The following is a 17,842-nucleotide window of genomic DNA, read 5'->3' on the forward strand; positions in this document are numbered from 1 at the left end:
TTACAGCCTGGAACCAAATGAGATTACCTCGGGCGGTTAGAAGGAAGAGGAGGATTGAGCAAATGAGATTGAACAGGACCAGTAAGGTAAAAGGAAAATCAGGAGAGTGGAGTGTCTCCCAGAAGTATAGGGCTGTCACTGGTAGAGGGTCGTGACTGCAAGTTGTCCAGGTTCTTGGCATTTTGAACAAAGAATTGGACAAAACACCCAGCAAAGCAAAGAATGAATGAGGCAATGAAAGAACAAAGCAGGGATTAATTGAAAACAAAAGTACACTCCACAGTGTGGGAGCAGACCTGAGCAGCAGCTTGAGGGCAAGGATACAGGATCTTCTCGGGTTCAAATACTCCCTAGAAGTTTCCCATTGGCCACGGCCTGCTTACCTCATGTAAACAAAAATGGTAGTCCGCAATCAGTCTGATTTGTTGCAGAAAGCAACCAACCAGAGGCTGAAGTGAAGTTACAAAGGTCACCTTCCTGGGCAAACATTTGATTGGTTGCAAAAAGTAACCAACAAGAGGCTAGGGTGAAGTTACAAAGTTATACTTCTATGCAAACAAAGGCACTGCCCGCAATCAGTCTGGTTGGTTGTGGACAGCAACCATTCAGAGGCTGGAGTGAAGTTAAAAAGTTGCAAAGGAAGACTGGACCCGCAATCAGGCTGATTGATTGCAGAGAGCCAATTTCCCATCTGCAGTGCAGAAAAGGTGAGGGTGTTTGCAAAGGGTGAAGCCTCTGATCCTTTTGTTACTTAGGTGTGGAAAGTTAGAGATTTCCTTTCAATTTAGTTATAGGAAGTCGTCGTGAAACAGCCTTAGGTTGCCTTCCTCCAGACCCTATTTTCCTGCCTCAGGACGATGTATTTCAAGGAGAGATTGGTCAAGTGCAGCTGAGATGTTGAGCGAGATGAGAACTGAGATGACCAATCACTGAAGTGGCAAAATGCTAATTGCTAGAACTCAGACAAGTACCTGGCACATAGGAGGTGTTTAATGAGTGAATGAATGGAGATCTTTGGTGACCTTGATAAATGGGTTTATTTGGTGAAGTGAGAATGAAAGTCTAATTGGAGAAGTTTCAAGAGAATGATAGATGAGATAAGTAGCAATAGTGAGCAGAGACAACTTTCAAAGAATTTTCCTAAAAAGCAGAGCAGGGAAATAGGATAGAACCTGAAGGAGATTTTGGAATCAAGGGAAATTTTTACTTTGGAATTATGAGAAATATTATAGCATGCTCTATGTGGATAGGGATAATCCAATAGAGAGGAGAAAATGAATAATGCAGGAGTTAGTGACAACAGTTGTTGAAGTGATGGCATCCAGGCACGAGTGGAGGGCCTGCTGTCAGAAGCACAGTTTGTTTATAGAACCAGGGAGGAAGATGGGGTACCAGGGGACATATTCAAAAAGGCAAGTAGGGTAATTGCATGTTCATTCTGTTGCCCTTACAACAATTGTGTGTGTGTGTGTGTGTGTGTGTATTTGAGACGGAGTCTCGCTCTCTTGCCTAGGCTGGAATGCAGTGACATGATCATAGCTCATTGAAGTCTCAACCTCCCAGGCTCAGGTGATCTTCCTATCTCAGCTTCCTAAGTAGCTGGGACTACAGGTGCATGTCGCCACCACTGGCTAATTTTTAAAATTTTTGTAGAAACAGTGTCCTGCTATGTTTCCCAGGCTGGTGTCAAACTCCTGGACTCAAGCGATTGTCCTGTTTGGCCTCTGTAAATGCTGGGATTACAGGTGTGAGCCACTATATCAGACCAAAAATTATTTATTGAGTGCTTATTTGTCCCAAGCAATGTTCTAAGAAGTGGGGCTTTAACAGTGAAGGAAACAGACAAAAATCTCTGCTCTCATGGAGCTGATATTCTAGTGGTAGGAAGATTGCCCATATATTTTGGTATATCAGATGCTGCCAAGTGTGATGGAGCAAAATAAAGCAGTGAAAAGGATAAGGAACTCTAGAGAGGAATAGTTTGCAATTTTAAAACGATAATCAAGGATTTTAAATAGTGGCAGTGGATATTTTCTTCTGATTGCTTCCACTCCGTGAAATAAGAAATGAGGCCAGCAGCAGAGAGTGAGGAGAGGGAGGGAGCTGCGGGGAGTGCTGGAGACCTGAAGAAGGGGAAAAAGCATGAATTTGCTGCCTCCAAGAGAAGGAGAGGGAATTGTCCAGAGAAATGTGAAAGGGAAAGGGAACATTCAGAGAAGAGGTGGAGGATGTAGGGGAGATTACTGATGAGAGACTGAATTTTGGAGGACACATTGAAAGGGTTTGATGATGTCAGTGGGATAAGCGGTTGTCCTGGTGAGAAGGACTGAACTTCCTGGGATGACTGAAGTATATGAGGTATGATGGCTATGTCCCAGTGGTTGCTTAAAGGTGGTAAGAGGTGAATAGTCCTCACTGATTATAATTTATGCTTAAGACTAGTCTCTTAGGACATTTAAATGGTTGATATAGTCATTGCCCTTGAAGGACAATAAGGGTGGCTATCTTTTTGGGAACAGAAAGAGCTCTTTGGGGTTTTCTTAAAACCCACTGTGGTCAGTGTCAAGAAGGAGAGGATGTGAAAGGGGTGGGAACCCATTCAAGGAGTCACTACACATGAATCCATAATTTAAGTCTATTCACAGAAATAAAATGAAGATTTGTCAATAGTTAATCTGTTCAGAGCAAACAGCCAACAAAACAGGACAAAACAAAAATGTTTTACTGTTCATGTAATACCACATCATTTGGGTGGTGCCGATGCACACAAATCTATTCTCATATTTATTAAAAAGATGAGATTACGTAGGGATGTAAACCTTTTGCACCTAGTAGAAAAACTAACTCTTTGGGCTACTTGATGCCAATTTACATAGCAAGGGAATGGTTTGCTTTTACCTAATTGGTTTGTGGTCATGTAGACATATCAATGCTCTTATAAAATTGTGTTATCTGTGTTCTTCCTTCACATAAACAGGCAGTGGGCCTTGTTTTTCTTAATTCATAGTAGACTCTCAGGAAATGTTTGCAGAATCACTTGAGAGATTAATTTCTGGGTTGCTCCCACTGTCCTGGTCTTCTACCCTAACGTCATCTTAAAATTTTATCTTTTTGTGACACCAAGAGAAAGGGGGGAAAAGGTTTGAGTCACATGATATGATGTTAGATAATTTTCTTATATGATGAAATATCATTTAGTTTAGGCAGAGAGTGGCCAAATAAATGAGAATGGAGGCAATTATCTGGGTGATTCAAGCTAAAAGACAATTTGGCTTGAAGTAGCTATATAATTTTGGAAAAGTGATTTTAAGAAGAGCTTTAATTATCTAGAAAACATCTTTAATTCTCCACATGAAAGTCAGGTATTTGGAGAAAACCACAATCATAGTTTTAACAAATATTTTTAGGGCAGTTGTTTACTTCATAGTTGCACAACTTGCAACATCCTCCACAAGATGGCATGCAAGTTTGTAACATACCATAGCCAGTAGTCATGCCATTGCTAAATCATTTTGCTGCAAGCAATAAAGTCTGAACAATTGCACAATGAGTTATTATTTTCTGTGTTACACACTGCAAATGTATACATTCTGGCAATGTTTTCTGTAGGTAAAGATGATTGTTTTACAGAAGTATGTTTGTCTCTGAGTGTAATTATTTGAGGATATATGAAAAGAAATCAATAATTTAAGTCTTTTCTTGCAAGATGAAGATTTAGCGTCAGTTAGCATGTTTAAGGTCAACACTTTGTTGAAGGCCCAAGACAAAACAAACAAAAATGTCCTGATGTTCACATTTGAAAAAGAAATTTTTATGAGACTAAGGAAGGAATTATAATAAAATATTTGTTTTTAGGAGGATTTATTTCATTGTTTTAAAGTATTCCTGAAAATATTTCCTGGAACAACTGGGAAATAGCATGGCAATTCATAGTGCATATTACTGTGGTTCTTTGTCTTGACTGCAACAATAGAACCAAGTGGGATGATTTTAATAAAACACAAATGACAGGGCACCCTCTCAGACCAATTAAGTCAGAATCTGTGGGGATGGGCCCAGGCATCAGTATTGTTTAAAAGCTCCCTAGGCATTCTGATGGTACCTGAGGCATCAGTGTTCACTGACAGTATTGATTGCCTTCTCATTTGCTCATGGTAGGCATCACTAATTGATCCTGAGCTCACCTTTTCTCTCAGTACAATGCTCTGGGTAGCCCTTACCAATCAATTCAGAGATGAAATGAAGCCCACTTGCTATCAGACTTGTCAAAGAATATGGGAGGGACAGAATTAAATGCTACTCACATATAAGGTGATTGATTTCTTAATGTGGTAACTAACTCTGCTTTCTAGTATGATTCAGCCAAACAATTATTTCAGCCTTCTACAACAAAGGAAATTTTAGAGACTGTGGTGGACAATATCCATGCTCTTCCCATACCCCTTTGGATACCTTTTTGCCATTTTTGTGTGGTGCACCCCATTCCCCACCAATTTCAATGTGCTTCTGCTCTTCCATCAGCCAGAAGAGAGGGCTGCCTTTGGGTGTTTCTTGCAGGTTGAAAAAACAAAAAGTACCTGAATTTACATCTCCCTGGAGTAACCCTTAACCACCGAATGAATATGAAAGCCCCATCTCTTTTCCTTGTGTGGGGGACAACTCTGAGGCAGAACCTGCACTACTGAGCTTGCCTACAGGGCCAAGCTAAAGCTGCATCTGTGGTATTTTGCAATCACTCTTTTGCTTGGCCTCCTTGCCATCTCAATCCCTCTTCCACAGTTTTTCTGAAGCACTTACTAAATAACTTGCACACAAATTTTCATTTTAGGGTCTGTTTCTGGGGAAATCTTAAGATACATACCAAAAACGAAGGCCCCTGAGCTGCAAGAGAACCTACATAAACCAATGTGTTAAATCACACAGAGTTAATCTGTCTAATGGGAACATGTGAAAGAATGATAAATACCGGTCTACTCAGATTCATGAAAGATGTAGGTCTGAAATAGATTACTGGATTGAGTTGCCAAAAAAAAAAAGTAGATGTGCTATAGTAAGATCCTAGACTTGGCTGCACTGTGAAATTATACACCATTTAACAAATATTCGTTCCCAGGTTACACCCCCGAGATTCTGATTTCATTGGTCTCAGGTGTGTTCCGGACATTGTCCCATTTAAAGCTCTCCAGGTGGTTCTATTGTATAACCAAGGTTGAAAATCGCTTTAAAAGAACCAGATTTAGAGTACATAAACATTACTTTGGTCAGCCTGTTAGAAATTCACATTCCTGGGCCTGCCTACACCAGGTATTATGATTCAATAATTCTGCATATTTTACAAATATTTGTTTTCAGATGTCTTAGCTGCCACCAGGGAAACAGTAAACACCTGGGTAAGTCCACTGAGAACATCTGGCTAGGTCAAGGATGGCAAATCCTATTCCACTTGCATACCCTCTCTTATTGATGCATAGAGGCTCTCAGGAGTGTTGAGAAGGATTCTGAGGCTGGGTCTGGGTTCAGAAAGCAAAGATACTACAGCGACTTGCATAGACGTGTCTAGCTTTATAGCTAGCTATAAGGACAATGTATTAGGGTGGTTAATAAGGATTTGTGCTAGGAAGGATAATGGCTCTAATAGTCCAGTGCAAGTGTATAGGTAAAAAACCTTTCCTACTGCTTATAAAGTGGATGTATGAGAGGGATCTAATATACTCTGGAGGAAAGGAAAAAGGATTTCATGTGAAATCTCAAGCTTTCAAGGGCAAGCATATGTCCCATTGTACTTCCTTTTTTTTTTTTTTTTTTGAGACAGAGTCTTTCTCTGTCGCCCAGGCTGGAGTACGGTGGCGCGATCTTGGCTCACTGCAACCTCTGCCCCCAGAGTTCAAGCAATTCTCCTGCTTCGGCCTCCCTAGTAGCTGGGATTATGGGTGTGTGCTACCACACCCGGTTAATTTACAAGTTTTAACATAGAAACACATGTTGTTTTTCTCCCAGGAACGTAGTCTTCCATGAGACCAGCAGAATAACACAATGGCTGTGGAGTCAGGAAAAGCTGGGTTTGAATTTCAGCCTAACCACTCACTAGTTACGTGTTCGTGGGCCACTTCCTTAACATTTACAAGCCTCAGCTTCCTCACCTGTAAAATGGGCTAGCATTATCTCAAGGATTAAATGAATTCATTAAGGAAGAATCTGAGCACAGGATCAGAGTAACTGATAGCTATCACCATTGTTATTTTTATTATTAATGATGCTAAGAACCCAGAAGAATCCAGCCATGGTTCCTATGTCCCTGCTCTTGAAGCACCCAGCTTGCGAGCTGTCGGAGGGGCTCTAACTCTTCTCATTGTGTTTGACCTGAAGTTTGGGCACTGACATTTCCAATTCCCAAGATTCTTTAAAAGCAAATAGTCACGAACAAGGCTTTCAGAGAAGGGAATAAAGTGGCTTCTGTGGATAAGTCCATCCAGAAAAACTGATGGCTCCTTTTGACACACATTCTCACCTGTAATCTGTTCTCATGCTTCAGAACCTGGGAGTTGTGTTGCCGTTGTTATTTTATAGTTCAAATATTTCTTCACCAGTTGATGGCATCATTACAGATACAATGGGAGGGGAAAAAACAAATAGAAAAAGAATCTTAGTTGCCTGGCCCACAGACAGTTAATTTCTCATTCCTAGGACTGCTTTCCTGTTCGAGGAATCTTTCATTTAGGTGGCTTTCCCAGTGATGGCCCTGGCTGCCTAGCAACCACCATCTCCAGACCTTCCCTAAAAGACGGCAGGAGTTGTTCATATCAGTGTCATCCAATTTTTTTTTTTAAAAAAGGGTATTGAATTTTATGAAAAATTAAACCTCATGAAGATGTAGCTTCCCAATGCACATTGCTTCTCAAACAATTGTTGACAACTTTGTGACACTGAAATTGAATTTGGAACTGCAAATTTTGGAATGGCTACAAACATAAATGCAAGCATCTTTTAAAAATCATATATATTTATATATAACCAGACCCAGTGTGTGTGAGTGCTCTCAGGTAATTTAACCACAACCTCCTTTCATCCTTTCTCCATGAAACAAGCATTATAATTCCTGTGTTTGAAATAAAAGTAAATATATGATGGATTTGCCTGTGTTCCTGAATGCTAATATTCTACACTGCTCTACAGAAAGAGCAGAAATCAAGTCCATCTTATTTATATGTATGGGAATGGAGGGTATGAATTGAAATGAATCAGAACATGATAATTCATCAGAAAGCTGATAAATTAAAAGGTCACTCATTCCTCCAAAAGATTTTGAGGTTGCTTTGCAATTCTTCTGGGCTTAATCTTCTCTATTAAATGATCTCTGTGTCTACACAATTATTAAGTAAATAGCACTCAGGGTAATGAACTCTTGATATTAATCCTCTTATGGATTTTTGCCCTGGATTTTTCTGGTCATTTGATTCTCACCTAGATTAGAGACCCTGACTTCCACTGTTGTCTTTCTCGAGAAGTTTGTCTTAGGGATACAATGTAGAGAACAGAGAGGCACGATGTAAAGTGACTAAAGACTCAGCTCTCAAACGGGGGACAAGTCACTTGAGTTTTCTAGGCCTCAGTGTTTCCTGTCTGTGAGATAGGGATAATATCAGTACCTATGACATAGAGTTATTGTGAGAATTAAAAGACAACGTATTTGAAGCACTTAAGAGAATAACTGGAAGGTAGTATAAATGAAAATCAATGAGAGGTTAAGAAAACAACTTGATAAAATATTGCCTGTGCCTACACATACAAATTCAGATGAACAGACGTCTCAGTATTTCATATTTTTTTCCTTCTTCAGCTCCATGACCTCCCTCCCCACAAAAGCCCATCCTTTCCATCAACATGCAAACAAACAAAATTATGCCTGAGTTCTTATTAAACAGTCAGCATTTTTCTCTAAATGTAAATTCCTTTTTATTTAATTTTAGCACTGGGGGAAGTGTTGTGAGAAATGTTCAGATAACATACTGAACATAAAGGAATAGGAAAATTCACTTTTCTATTCTTGAAAAGGAATAGAAACTTGAAAGAATTGAAACTTGAAATTGGTTGAACAGAATGTAATTTCATCATCATCATCATCATCAGTTACAACCATTTATTGAGAGTCTATCATATATGGCTGGGGGTCAGGGGAGTGGGAATGGGCTCAGAACACAAAGAGATTTCAGGCCTGGTTTTTAGAGATGTGTGGAACCTTGCCAGGGAAGTAGTTGATGTATCTGCAATATTTTGCTTTCTCTTTACTGTGCTTCATTTCCCCGGAGGGCTCTGGCTTTACAATCAACAGCATCGGAACAATTTCCACAGCAGCAGTTTTTGATTTTGAAAGTGGATCTAGAAGGTAAATACTGCTACTGGGTTTTCATTCAAAATGCCAGTTCTTTGGTTTGTATTTCCCTTTTCATGAATATTTTCCCTCCTCTGGCCTTGATGTGCTCCCAAAATTAAGATGTTTTTGATGTCTGTGTGTTTTTTTTAATGAAATCATTACTTAACCTATAGTTGCATGGTGGCTGGTTGATGCTAGACTTGGCTGTTGGGGCTCCTCTCTGCATGATCCTGTTTTCAGAGTGAAGCCATGATTATTTTGGGGGTGGCATTTGCATCCTGCTGTGGAAGTAGGTGAGCACTCCTCTCTGGATACCTGTGACACAGAATTCATTCACAGTGTAATACAGTATCTTTAAAAAGTTAATGCACTGACATTACATCTGCCAAGTGAGTAGCCACTGGTTCAAGTTATTATTTTTATTTTTATAGTGATTTTTGTGAACACCCTTTTCAGTAATATGTTGTGCATCAATGTGCTTCATAGGAAAAGGAAATGGACCTTTAAACCCTTCCAATCAAATTGCTCCTGAATCTGATAAGAGATTCTTTTCTATTATGAAAGCTGACGATGGCATACATCCTAAGTGTTAGCATCTTTAGAAGAGAAGTCCAGTGGAGGCCGGGCATGGTGGCTCACGCCTGTAATCCCAGCACTTTGGGAGGCTGAGGTGGGTGGATCACGAGGTCAGGAGATCGAGACCATCCTGGCTAGCATGGTGAAACCCCGTCTCTACTAAAAATACAAAAAATTAGCCGGGCATAGTGGTGGGCGGGTGCCTGTAGTCCCAGCTACTCGGGAGGCTGAGGCGGGAGAATGGCATGAACCCAGGAGACAGAGCTTGCAGTGAGCCGAGATCGCGCCACTGCACTTCACTCCAGCCTGGGTGACAGAGCAAGACTCTGTCTCAAAAAAAAAAAAAAAAAAAAAAAAAGAAGAGAAGTCCATCGGAGACTAGGGGCCCACACAGCATATGAGATTACCTCTCAGTGAAACAGATTAGGAGTTCAAAACTGGACGAGATCTGCAGCGTTAAAGAATTCAAGTTACGTGGGGTCTAGCTGAATGCTGGAGGGTTGATGACAGTGAGGAAGGAAGAAAGCAATGAGTCTTTCTAACATTTTCACTTTTTTTTTTTTGAGATGGAGTCTCACTCTGTCACCCAGGTTAGAGTGCAGTGGTGCAAATTTGGCTCACTGCAACTTCTACTTCCTGGATTCAAGTGATTCACCTGCCACAGCCTCCTGAGTAGCTGGGAGATTACAGGGATGTGCCACCACTCCCGGTTAATTTTTGTATTTTTAGTAGAGATGGGGTTTCACCATGTTGGCCAGGGTGGTCTCAAATTCCTGACCTTAGGTAATACAGCTGCCTCAGCCTCCCAAAATGCTGGGATTACAGGCATGAGCCACCATGCCTGGCCAAAAAAAAGGGATATGCTTTCTTCTGCCAACTTCTTAAAGTCAGCTGTATGCATTATCTTTATATAATTTTTTAGTAGAAATTGCCAGAATCTTTATCCATTTTCCTTTAATCCCACTGCTATGCCCCATGACAAACAATTATTTAAATTATCTTATTTCATAAATGCTCTGGGAATAATGAATCATAGCCGTCACAGTTTTGTTTTTCTTTTCTTTTTGGCCTGGTGTACCTCATGGAAGAATGATTATACACCAGCAAGGTATTTATAAATCCCCAGATTTGTTAACAATGGGAGTAAAAGTTGTTAATAAGTTTTTAACAAACTAACTTTTTCTTGATAAGTGAAAACTAAATCTTTCCTTTTACTCAGTATGATTTAAATCAGAGGAGCTAACATGGGACAACTTAACCCATTTGCAGAATTTGAATAAATAAGTATTTGGCTAAAGCTTTGCAATGGGACCTCATTGAAGTTTTACAGAGAGTATGCTATTCCTTAATTTTCTTCTTAGCTGCAGAGCTTTTAGGGTCACTGAGCAGACCTTTAAGTGAGAGTCAAGGAAATTTGGAAATGCCTCATTGATTTTTATCAATTGTCTCCATTCTCTCCTTTCAAAAAAGATATAGGGGCCATAAAATCACCTGTTCAAATCCTGATGAAAGTGTTAGAAAGGCTCATTGCTTTCTTCCTTCCTTGCTGTCATCAACCCTCCAGCATTCAGCTAGACCACAGGTAACTTGAATTCTTTAATGCTGCAGATCTCGTCCACATCTTATTCCTTCTATTCTTGTAGTTAAGGCTTCCCAGAATTTTTATTTATTTATTTATTTATTTATTTATTTATTTATTTATTTGAGATGGAGTCTCACTCTGTTGCCCAGGCTGGAGTGTGGTGGCGCAATCTCGGCTCACTGCAAGCTCCACCTCCCGGGTTCATGCTGTTCTCCTGCCTCAGCCTCCCGAGTAGCTGGGACTACAGGCACCCACCACCACGCCCGGCTAACTTTGTGTGTGTGTGTGTGTGTGTGTAATTTTTATTAGAGACGGGGTTTCACTGTATTAGCCAGGATGGTCTCAATCTCCTGACCTTACAATCTGCCTGCCTCAGCCTCCCAAAGTGCTGGATTACAGGTGTGAGCCACCGCACCCAGCCCAGAATTATTTTTTAAGTGTCTTTATTCTTAAAAGAGATTGACTTGTGGCTTTTGTCAATGGTATCTCATAGATAATCTTCTTGTAGGAAAAATTATGAAAGAAGAGGGATATTGAAAACTGGTTTAGTTTTTATTACAAATGGAAGAAAAACAGTCAGTTTGGTCTTAATAGTACATTTCAAGTATTTTTTTTTTATTTTTCTGAAGGGATAACCAACTCTCTGTTTGGCTGGAACAGAGGAGTTTTCTGGGATGGGAGATTTACAGTGCTAAATCTCTGGACCTGGACAGTCCTGGGCAAATTGGGAGAGTTGGCCACCCAAGATCATACTTTATGGATGTGAACATTCATCTTTCCATTAGGATACATTCAGTTTCATCATTTTGAGCACTCTTATGCCTCAAACCCCTATACATCTCTGTTAAAATAAAATCCCATTAGTCATCTAACTGTCCTAATATCCCCCCACAGTCATTAAATTGTTTTGAAGTGTTCTTAACACCTTCTCCTGTGCATTTGTCTGTTTCCAAAATTGAAACATCATTGTTTGGAAGGTAAGAACCCAGAGCCATAAGCTCTGTTTGCTATAACATGCTAAGCACTTCCCCTTGCCTTTTCATTGTGTATGGAGATTAGCAGACTTTTCTAAGTTCCTGCCTGTCCTTTCAACTGACTTGACTGATTTAGTCCTTAACAAAATGTTAGCCATTTCTAACTGTTAAAATAACTGGCTTGATTGACATTTTAACTAGATGAATCGATTGTTTTAACTGATTGTTGTAACTAAACAGATTCTACTTCTGTGAAAGCCTGTTAGTTTCTATAAAATCTCAGCTGTCTTTCCTGTGGCTTCATTTTCAGTTTTTCACTGGTTATTAAAGTGGTTGATTCTGGAGGACTGTTCACAACTGGAAATCTAAAGATTTTTCTCATCAATGTAAACAATAAGGACCCCATTCTTACCTGCAGGTAAGATCATAAAACATAATATTTTAGTTTGAGCTTGAAAATTGAATTTGCAAATGTTTTACAAATTCATTATTAAATTTTTATGTTTGCTTTGTTTGTTTTTTTTTGAGAAGGGAAATAAGCGAGTAAGATGTAAATAACCACTTTAAGATGTAAGATTTTTTAAAAAGGGTTTTCTTAAAAACTGAAAACAAAATAATTTTAGAGTATAAAGTGTATTGAAATTGCAATAGTATAAAGTGTTATTAGTGCAATATGTTCTTAGTGTCTGACTTATGTTGGATTATCTCTATCCTCAAGGGAGATTCTGGCTAATATTATCATCAAGGAGTTTATAAAACCATATTGAGGGTCAACAATGATTCAGTATAAGAACCAGTAAGAAGCTGGTTCTTACAGAAGGATAAGAGCACAGTGATTAAGCATACAGGCTCTCTAGAGCCAGATAGGCCCAGGGTCAAATCCTCTCTCAGCCACCTTGATATTTACTTCTGAAAGTTACCTAAGGTCTTACAATTTCCATTTCCATGTCTGTAAAATGGGCACAAAAAATAGTCCCTACTTCCTAGGGTTGCTGCGAGGAAATGCAGGAACACTTAAAAAATGCTTAGGAGTTTGTCTAAACTGTAGGTAAGTGCTCAATAAATGGGTTGCTTGTTAAGCTCATGGTCACAAATTCCGCTCTTATCATTGCAATCTCCGACCTCCTACTCTTTTGCCACCATAAGGTGAAGAAAAGAACACACAGCAAGCAAATGCCTCTCTCATAATTTTTCCTTTTAAAACAAGTTTACTAAATATTGAAAATGCTGTCTCGAGTGTGACTTCCATAAACTCAACTTGGCACAATAAAGTTGACATCACACTGGATGAAGAAATTCCAATTGGGAAAATGATTGGAGTATGCCAGGCAACAGATGAAGATAACCTGGGGGATTTAACCTTTGAACTAGATCCACAGAATGATTACTTTGCAGTTGACAAAGGTAGGCTGAGAAATGTTCTTGACAAATTATATATCCTATCGTATGCTATTGCCGTCTTCTGTTGATCTTTATATTTCCTCCACAGACTGAGTTTCTTGGGGTTACATATCAGTCTTCTTCGTTTTAAGAACCTCAACATGAAGTACATAGTAGATGCTTCATAAACATCTGTTGAATAACTCTCTGTGAGACCCAAGTCTTTGTTCACTCATGAGCTAACGTGTGGCTGTTCATCTGCTACAAAGCAGCAGTCCTAGCCCTTCACTGAACATACCCTTCTAGCACATCTTCTCAGATCTAACTAACTCTACTCTGTACTTCAGGTCCAAATTTTTTGAGAGACAGAATCAGATTGGACTTTCTAGAGTCACTCATTCATTCCTCATCCAATCAGCTGTGGCTGAGACCAGGGGAGGGTCAGATTGTGTGATATTTAAAGCTTCCTCTAGGGCCAAGTAAGGAAGGTGGTCATCTTAGCACATAGGCTGGTTTAAGCCATTGTAGCCAATGCTGTCAATATCCTACTCATACCTCCTCAAGCCTTAACAATTCAGTGCAGCACCCGATTTCCACCTGCTAGTATATGCATTTCTTTGCTTCAGGTGTTATTGGGATCTGATATCTGCTTTGCCTTGCCCCACCCTCCAAGAAGTGTTGGAGAACTACTACCTGCTAGGAGTTATCAGTCAATGAATAAAGGGAATTGGAGCACTCTAGTTCTTTGCCTCTGGTGGGGGACAATTTTGAATGTGCATTCTACACTGGCTTCCAGGGATCCCAGGATTATTAAATTCTAGCTTCCCACAGTAATGACTTGTTTGATGATGTACTTTTTATTGGGATTTTTCCTTCCCTGTCTCACTTTACTTATGCCACATAGCTCTGATCACCGCCCAAATAAACTGCTTTCACTCAAATCCCCATTTCAGATTCTGTCTCTAGAGGAGCCCCCAGTCATGATAGCCACCATTCCCTCTTACCTAAGTTAATGCTCATTTGTCTTAACTGGGCTTTTTCTTTCACCCTTACTGCCTCCAAGAATCTCCACAGAGCAGCTAGGATAATTTTTTTAAGTCAAACTGGATCATATTCCTCCCCTGTGTAAAATCCTCCTTGGATTTTCCTTTGCATTTGGAATGCAATCCAAACTTCTTACCTCACTCCCAAGGTATTTTCTCTGGCCCTTGTATCTTTCTCCAACCTCATCCTGTACCTTGGCCACCTTGGTCCATTATACTGAAACCAAACAACTAGGCTGCCTGCCTTGGGAGGTCTGCTCTTGTGTTTTTCAGGATCTGACTATTAGACCTTATTTTAAAAAATCACATTACAGTTTTCATTTTCTTAATAATATGTCTGTTCGAATTTTGTATTGTGATTTTCTACACTTGCTTAGTGTTTGTCTCCAAGCCCAGATTATAAATTTGATAAATGTAGAGATTGCTCTTCATTGTAGCATATACAGAACTTAGCACAGTTCCTGGCACATAATTGGCACTCAGTAAATGTTTGTCGAGTGGATAAACATTTAGAGACTGAAGTGGATGGATGTGTGGAAAGAAGCACAGTGAGTTATGGTTCGTGTTTTCATTTATGATACTCTCTACTGGGAGTGATCTCCCCATTCACCACCATTTTCTTTTCCTACATATGTCAAGTCCCCAAAAAAGGGCCTCCTCTTCTAAAAAGTCTTCTCTGTTCCCCTAAGCCAAAAACAATTTTGTTTTTGTGATCAGCTAACATAATATGATTAATTAGTGTATTTTGGTGATAAACAATTAAAATTGTGTCTATATTTTGAATCAGTTTCTTTTTCTGTTATTTTATTTATTTATTTTATGAGACAGTGTCTTGCTCTGCGGCTCAGGCTAGAGTGCAGTTGTGTGATCACAGCACACTGTAGCCTTGAACTGGGCAGAAGCGACCCTCCCACCTACACATGGCTAACTTGTAATTTTTATTTTTGAAGAGATCTGTCTCACTATGCTGCAAGAGCTTGCCTCAAGCTCCTGGCATCAAGTGATCTCCCCACCTGGACCTTCCAAAGTGCTAGGATTACAGGCGTGAGCCACCACGCCTGGCCTAAATCGATTTCTTAATTCTAATGAATGGGGCATAATTTTCACCTTATCTTTTCCATTGCTATGTATGTAATAAAGTAATTTTGAAAATGACAGCATGGACCAGTTTGTAGAAGATGTGCTATTTTGTTACAGAGCATTGGACTATGGTTACTGCTACACATCTTGACATGGAGAGAACAGGGTTTGCAAGTGTCCAGTCCTTCTCCAATAAGGCTTGTGACTGTGACTGGCGGTGTGCAGCAATTCTAGTAACTGCCTATATCCATGGCATTAATGACAACTCACCTTTCTGTGATTGGTACCTCATTAGGTAAGTTGAGATGGGTGGGCAGGGGCAAGAATTTGGAGTGGGTAGAGAGCAGAGAGATTACCATATTTATTGGCCCAACTGGACATGTAGTTAATCATCACATTGACTCTTGTTCAACCCCAGGTGATGGTCCTCAGAAATAACCTGTTGGGACTATCTATGTTAGTCCATTTTGTGTTGCTGTAAGAGAATACCTGAGACTGGGTAATGTATAAAGAAAAGAGGTTTAATAAACTCATGGTTCTGCAGGCTGTTCAAAAAGCATGGTGTCAGCATCTGCTTGGCTTTGAGTGAGGCCTAGGAAGCTTTTATTCATGGATGAAGGCAAAGGGAGAGCCGATACATCACATAGCAAGAGAGGGAACAAGAGAGGGGTGAAGGTGTAACACTCTTTTAAACAACTAGCTTTTCTATGAACTACCAGAGTGAGAAGTGACTCTGGACGGGTGGTACCAATCCCACAATTCGTGAGGGTTCCACGCTTATGATCCAAACACCTCCCACCAGGCCCCATCTCCCAACATTAGGAATAATATTTCAAAATGACATTTGGAGGGGCCAAATATCCAAACTATATCACTGTTTATTACTGCTAGTTGGGTTTCCAGGATCTGGCAGTAAGTGGTAAAAGCTTGAATTTTGGAACCATACACCTAGCTTGGAATCCTGATTCTATCGTTTTTCAGCTGTGTGATCTTTGGTAACTTACTTAAGCCTTTGGGTTTTCAGCTTTTCCTTTAGAAAATTGGATAATAATAATACTTACCCTGCAGGATTGTTGTGAAGAAAAAAAATGGGATAATTTATGTGACATTCTGAACACAGTGCTCACATATCACATGAGTTTTATAAATGAGATTTATTACAGTTACATAACCCATTATCTGAATATGTTTCCGGATGAAGATATTTTTATCTGATTTTAGAAATGTAATAGGATGTGTATATCATATACTATGCAACTTCCCCAGTAAGAGTAATACCCCATATACCCCATATTCAAATTTATAGTGAATACTCACACTAAATGGGACAAATAAAGATCTGACAGTTCAGGTAAGGTTTTGAAGTTGAAAATTTCAGTTAGGGTCAGGCTAAATTTTGATGCCAAGTAAGTTATGAAAAAATTCTTAGTTTCAGAGCTTCGGATTTTGGAGTTTGGATAAGGGATGGTGGGTTTGTATTACCGTTAGTATGAATATTTTTATTATCAGAAACTCAGTCTCCAAACCTACATCTCTGTCACTCTTCTTCCCCCTTAATTCCCCTCTGTTTCTTATTTACACATAGGACAGCGGTTCCATGTTTCCTAGGTTTTATTCCTGATTGCCTAATGAAAAGCAAAATCTAGTCTTGCTAACTACCACCCATGTGGTCTTGTTTGGGTCCCAATTACTCTACCTTCCAAATGGAGATGATTATTGCACCTACCTCATGTCGTTGTTGTAAGGATCAAATACAATCAATGCTTGGAATTTGTTTAGTTGGGCTTGGCATACACTCAGTAAATGTTATCCTTTCTGTTTCCCACTTTTCTTCTCCTTCTCCTTCTCCTTCTTCTTCTTCTTCTTCTCCTCCTTCTCCTTCTCCTTCTCCTTCTCCTTCTTCTTCTTCCTTTTCTCCTTCTTCCCCCAGGAGAATCATATTTAATTAACCAAACACCTACCATATGCTGCACCCAGTGCTATAGCCCCCAGTGGTGACAGAATGAGTACTTGTTATGGTCTTTTGCTGTAAGAAGATTGTATCTTGTCAGAGTGATAAGATGAATGCATGTAAAACAACAGTTGATAAAAATATGCAATGACTTCAAGTTCTAGGTGCTATGCTTTAATTGTTAAGGGGAAGAACACATGAGACTTGGAATAATCAGAGGAGCTTCTTGAGGAATGACAGCTGTTAGTCTTTGAAGGATGAGTAGGATTTAGAGACTGAAGGCTTAAGAGTGATCATTTGTGGTAGAGAGATCCTGATGAAGAAATGGGTAAACATATTGAGATAAAAATAAATCCACTGTGCCTATAGAATGGTAAGGATTATCTCTCTTGACCACACCACCCAGAAGTTCCAGGTTGGAACAATCCCAGAAAATTATCTGATTCCCACTCAAGACTTCTCCACTGAGGTGATGTCCTTGATCAACTGCCCATCCCAAACAAGTGCCCAGCTGAGTTCAGAAAATAATGCTCCCAGATGTAAACAATCTTACCAAATTCATAGAACCTTTTGGGAAATAGCTTCTTAGATGGTACTCCAAAGTTGATCTGTCTGCTTCAGGATACACAGGGCATCTACATACATGCATTACCCAAACTAGTGGATATTTATGGAAAATGCATTACACTTAAAAATAATATCCATCTAAAGGAATTTTTCTTCTTAAAAAATTAAACAGGCACACACTCAAGGAGGAAATTGCGAAAGATACAGTAGTTGCAAAACTCTTGTGTCATGACCTTGATGAGCCTCCTGATACAATCCATTATGCTCCTAGCTCAGGCCCAGTTGGTTCTGGACAACTCTTTGAGCAAGTGCCAAATG

This window comes from Colobus angolensis, unplaced genomic scaffold (assembly GCF_000951035.1).
Source record: "Colobus angolensis palliatus isolate OR3802 unplaced genomic scaffold, Cang.pa_1.0 Scaffold26, whole genome shotgun sequence".
NCBI lineage: Eukaryota > Metazoa > Chordata > Mammalia > Primates > Cercopithecidae > Colobus > Colobus angolensis.